The sequence below is a fragment of the Mustela nivalis genome (genome assembly GCF_964662115.1).
Source record: "Mustela nivalis genome assembly, contig: HAP1_SCAFFOLD_2734, whole genome shotgun sequence".
Classification (NCBI taxonomy): Eukaryota; Metazoa; Chordata; class Mammalia; order Carnivora; family Mustelidae; genus Mustela; species Mustela nivalis.
Genome location: NW_028133931.1, coordinates 27,902 through 34,200, shown reverse-complemented (window position 1 = coordinate 34,200; position 6,299 = coordinate 27,902).

The window sequence follows — 6,299 nt, the reverse complement described above, 5'->3', positions numbered from 1 at the left end:
AGATAATTCAGTCAAGTTTCAGGATATAAAATCAACATAGAGAAATCAGTTGTATTTCTATACACAACAAAAATTATCTCAAAAGAATAAAACTACCCCATTCGCAATAACACTAAAATAATAAAATACCTAACGGGGCACTGGGTGGCTCATCATTAAGTATCTGAGTTTGGCTCAGGTCACGATCCTAGGGTCCTGGGATGGAGCCCTACCTGGGCTCCCTGCTCAGCAGGAAGCCTTCCTCTCCCTCTCCCACTTCCCCCTGCTTGTGTTCCGTCTCTCACTATGTCTCTGTCAAATAATTAAAATCTTTAAAATAATAATAATGATGATAATAAAATACCTAGTAATAAATTTAGCCAAGAAATTGAATGATCTATACAATAAAAACTATAAGACCTTGTTGAAAGAAATTGAAGACACAAACAAATGGAAAGATATCATGTAGTCATGGAATTGTAGACTGGAACAAAATTGACATCCCAGACCCACATATACAATCAACTAACATTTAACATAGGAGTCAAGAATATCCAAACAGGAAAGGATAATTTCTTCAACATGGTGCTGGGAAAACTGAATAAACACACGGGGAAAAATGAAATTGGATCCCTACCTTGCACTACTCACAAAGATTAACTTGAAATGCCTCAAGAACTTATACATAAGACCTGATACCTGGTTTATAAGAAAATGTATATTACATGCTTCACATAAGACTGGATCTTGACTTTATATATCCCATCACAGTGGTGTTCATTTACCATCCAAGATTTCCATTCTTCCTTAATTTTTGTCCTTTGCAGATTCCTTGTTTTTTGACAGCTAGGCAATGTGATAATAATTCCTTCTTTTTAATTTATCCAACTTTTGGAGTTGTTTTCATCAAAAGCATTATTCAATATATATATGGTACTATATTTCCACTACAGAAGTCCACTCTACATGTGTCTTATAGTCTAATACTCCTGGAATCTTTTTTTAATCCAACAATGAATCTCTGTCATTTGATTAATGGGTTTAAACCAGGAGAATGTGTTTTGATTGCTTGCATATTAGGACTTTTTCCTGCCCTCTGGCTATGTCCTATATATTTCTCATATCTTAGTTTCCAGTGGATAGATCGTCTTTTCTCCTGTTGGTAAGAATATTAAATATTTTAGTTTTATTTATTTATACACTTATTTTGGTTATTTGTCCTCACATTTAAGACCCATACTTATGGTTATGTTTACCATTATCAACTTACCACAGAACTTCAAAAATAAAACTTAAATAATGCAAAGATTTATATACTTCTCTTGACTACTCAGACTTAACAGATCACAGGTGGCTTCACAAGTCACCTATAAAGGAAATTCATGTCCACATAAAGACTACAAATAATAAAACCAATTCTTTGACTAGGGCTTACACTGTATAAAGACTGGTGGCAAAGGTGAAGAAAAGTGATCCTTGGGAGGTAACTTCTCTTAAAGTTTACATTTGCCACCAATAAGGATTTCTTCCATACCAGTTTCTTTTGGTGTAAAACATATTCCTATGAAAAACTACTGTGTCACCTGAATGATGGAGATAGTCCTCATTCAAACCAACTGAACTGTTTTGTTTTGTTTGTTTTTGGTATGTCTATCAGTAGTTCACAGAATTTAAATTTTTTGAAAAAGTGGAATCAATGGTTGAAGGATAACCTAAGTATACATCTCCCCCTACTGGAGATTTCTGACTTAATGAAAGTCAGGTACCTCAGAGTTATCCAAGATTCTCAGTTACAGGACACACAGGTGCACACACACATACACACACACATGTACATGCACACTTAAATAATAATGGAATAAATAAAATAATGAAGTAAAAGATGTTAAATATGTTAAAAGAGAATTAGAGATCTAAATAATTTTCTCAAAGACAAGGTACATCTGATAAAAAAATACATAGATCCTCTTTCTTTTTTCTATTGTGACAAAATATATATAACATGAAATTTCCATTCTAACAATTTTTTAAGGATTTTATTTATTTGTTTGACACACAGAGAGAGAACATAAGCAGGGAGAACAGCAGGAGAGGAAGAAGGCCCCCTACTGAGCAGGGAGCCCAATTTGGGGCTCAATCCCAGGACTCTGAGATAATTACCTGAGCCTAAAGCAGTTAACCGACTGCACAATTTTACATGCTAGTCAACAATGCAAGAACATTTCAATTTCTCCACATCCTCACCAACACTTGTTGTTTTCCTTTTTTAAAAAAAATTTTAGCCAGGGCACTGGGTGGCTCAGTCGGTGGAGCGTCTGCCTTTGGCTCAGGTCATAGTCCCAGAGTTCTGGGATCAAACCCCACACTGGGTCCCCTGCTCAGCAGAGAGCCTACTTCTCCTGCGCTTCCTCTGCTGTTTCTCCCCATTGTGTTCCCTGGTGCTATGTCAAATAAACAAATCTTTTTTTTTTTTTAATGTTATGTTAGTCACCATATTAAAAAAAAATTTTAAACTATATTAGTAGGTATGAAGTGGCACCTCATCTTGGTTTTGATTTACATTTCCCTAATGACTACAGATATTGAGCATGTTTTCATGTACTTATTGGCCATTTGTGTATCTTCTTCAAAGGAACTTTTCAAATCATTTGCCTATTTTTAAATGGGATTTTTTTTTTTTACTTTGAGTTGTAGTTCTTTATATATTCTTCCTATTAAACTCTTATCAGATATAAGGTTGGCAAATATTTTTCTCATTCTATTGTGTACTTTCACTTTTTTTAAGCTTTAATTATTTGAGAGAGAGAATGCACAGACGGCTGGAGGGGCAGAAGGGGAGAGAAAGGGGAGCAGAACTCCCCACTGAGCAGGGAGCTGGACACAGGGCTCCATCTCAGGACTGTGAGATCATGACCTAACCCAAAACCAAGAGTCAGACCCTTAAACAACTGAGCCACCGAGGTATCCCTTTCATTTTCTAGATAGTGCTCTTTAATGCACAAAAGTTTTTAATTTTGGTGAAGTCAGATTTATCTATTTTTTACTTTGTAGCCAACATTTTTGGTGTCACATTTAAGAAACCATTGCCAAATCTAAGGTCATAAAGATTTCTCCCTGTTTTCTTCTAAGAGGTTTATAGATTTACATCTTAAATTAGATTTTTGGTGAATTTTAAGTTAGTAATTATAAATGATGCAAGATAAAGGTCCAATTTCATTCTTTTATCTGTGGATATCTAGTTTTTTCAGCACCATTTATTGAAGAGACTAATCTTTCCCATCAAATGGTCTTGACAACCTTGTCAAAAATCAATGGACCAAAAAAAAAAAAAAATCAGTGGACCGTAATGTGAGAGTTTATTACCAGGCTCTTAATTCTATTCCATTGGTTTATTTACCTATCCTTATCCCACGACCACGTAGTATTGATTACTGTAGATTTGCAGTAGCTTTTGAAACTGAGAAGTCTGAGTCTTCCAATTTTGTTCTTTAAGATTGTTTTCCCCTATCTGAGATTCTTAAAATTCCATATGAACTTGAGGATGAGTTTTTACATTTCTGGAAAAAAGTATCATTGAGATTTTGATAGGGATTGCATAGATCTGTAGCTCTTAAAGATCTTATCTTTAAGATCTGACATCTTAAAGATATTGTCTTCTAATTCATGAACAAAAATGTCTATTTACTGGGCGTCTTGTTGGCTCCAGTCGGTAGTGTCCAAATCTTGATTTTGGCTCAGGCCATGACCTCAGTGTTGTGGGATCCAGCCCCAAGTTGGCTCCATGCTCAGCATGGAGTCAGCATGAGATTCTCTCTCTCCCTCTGCCCCTCCCCCCTGCTACCCCATGCTCACTTGGTGCTCTATCAAATAAATAAATAAAATCTTTTTTTTAAATGTCTTTTTACTTAGTTTTCAATGTTTTGGAGTTTTCAGGATTCAAGTGTTATAGCTACTTGGTTAAATTTATTCTTCAGTATTTTATCCTTTTTGATGTTATTTTAAATGGAATTATTTTCTTCATATCTATTACAGATTATTCCTTAATAGTGTACAGAAATGCAACTGGTTTTTATGGTAGGAATAAACCTAACCAAAAAGGTAAAGGAACTGTACTCGAGGAACTACAGAACACTCATGAAAGAAACTGAAGAAGACACAAAAAGATGGAAGACCATTCCATGCTCTTGGATCGGAAGAATAAACATTGTTAAAATGTCTATACTGCCTAGAGCAATCTATACATTTAATGCCATTCTGATCGAAATTCCACCGATATTTTTCAAAGAGCTGGAGTAAACAATCCTAAAATCTATATGGAATCAGAAGAGACCCCGAATTGCTAAGGAAATGTTGAAAAAGAAAAAACTGGGGGCATTACTTTACCTGATTTCAAGCTTTTCTACAAAGCTGTGATCACCAAGACAGGATGGTACTGGCATAAAAACAGACACATAGACCAATGGAACAGAGTAGAGAGCCCAGATATGGACCCTCAACTTTATGGTCAAATAATCTTTAACAAAACAGGAAAAAATATACAGTGGAAAAAAGACAGTCTCTTCAATAAATAGTGCTGGGAATATTGGACAGCTGTATGTAGAAGAATGAAACTTGACCATTCTCTTACACCGTACACAAAGATAAACTCAAAATGGATAAAAGACTCAATGTGAGACAGGAATCCATCAGAATCCTAGAGGAGAACATAGGCAGTAACCTTTTTGATATCAGTCACAGCAACTTCTTTCAAGATATGTCTCCAAAGGCAAAGGAAACAAAAGTGAAAATGAACTTTTGGGACTTCATCAAGATCAAAAACTTCTGCACAGCCAAGGAAACAGTCAAGAAAATAAAGAGGCAACCCATGGAATGGGAGAAGATATTTGCAAATGACAGTACAGACAAAGGGCTGATATCCAGGATCTATGGTAGGTTTTATATCCTACAACTTCGCTGAATTGATTAATTAGCTCTAATAGGGTTTTTTTGTGAATTATTTAGGGTCTCTCATATGTAAGATTATGTACTCTGTGAGTAAAGATAGTCTTTCTTCTTCCTTTCCAATTTAGATGCTCTTTCTTTTTCTTGTCTAACTGCTCTAACTAGAACTTGAATAGAAGCGAAAGCACACAATCTTCTCTAGTTCCTGACCTTAGAAGAAAAGTTTTCAGCCTTTCACCCTTGAGTATTAGGTTGGCTGTGGGGTTTATCATGTTGAGGACGTTCCTTCTACTCTTAGTTTATTGATCTTTTTTAACCATGAAAAGGTGCTGGATTTGGTCAAATGCTTTCTCTGCATCAACTCTGATGATCATGTAAAGTTATGTATCTTCATTCTATGAATGTGGCATTTTACATTGACTATTTCGTGAATAGTCAATTATATTGACTATGTTGACTATTTCATGAATAGCCAACAATAATGAATGCTCCTTGCATTCCTGGGATATATCCCATGTGGTCATGTATAATCCTTCAAATATGCTATTGATTCATTTTGCTATTATTTTATCAATGATTTTCCCAGCTATATTCATGAGGGATGTTGGTCTATAATTTTCTTTTTTTAAGTTTTTATTTATTTTAAAAAAGATTTTATTTATTTGAGAGAGAGAGAGAGCATGAGAGGGGAGAGGTCAGAGGAAGAAGGGGACTCCCCGCCAAGCTGGGAGCCCAATGTGGGATTCGATCCCAGTACCCCAGGATCATGACCTGAGCCGAAGGCTTTTGTTTAACCAACTGAGCCACCCACGCGTCCTGTCTATAATTTTCTTATAGTGTCTATATGGTTTCTGTATCAAGGTAATGCTGGCCTCATGGATAGGTTAGGAATTGTTCCCTCCTATTCAATTTTCTGGAAGATCTATTTTTCATTTCTTGAGGAATCTCCACACTGTTCTCCAAAGAGGCTGCACCAACCTGCATTCCCACCAACAGTATAAGAGGGTTCCCCTTTCTCGACATCCCCTCCAACACATGTTGTTTCCTGTCTTGCTAATTTTGGCCATTCTAACTGGTGTAAGGTGGTATCTCAAGGTGGTTTTAATTTGAATCGCCCCGAGAGCTAGTGATGATGAACATTTTTTCATGTGCCTGATAGCCATTTGTATGTCTTCATTGGAGAAGTTTCTGTTCATATCTTCTGCCCATTTTTTTATATGATTGCCTGTTTTGTGTGTGTTGAGTTTGAGGAGTTCATCATAGATCCTGGATATCAACCTTTGTACTGTCATTTGCAAATATCTTCTCCCATTCCATGGGTTGCCTCTTTGTTTTCTTGACTGTTTCCTTTGCTGTGCAGAAGCTTTTGATTTTGATAA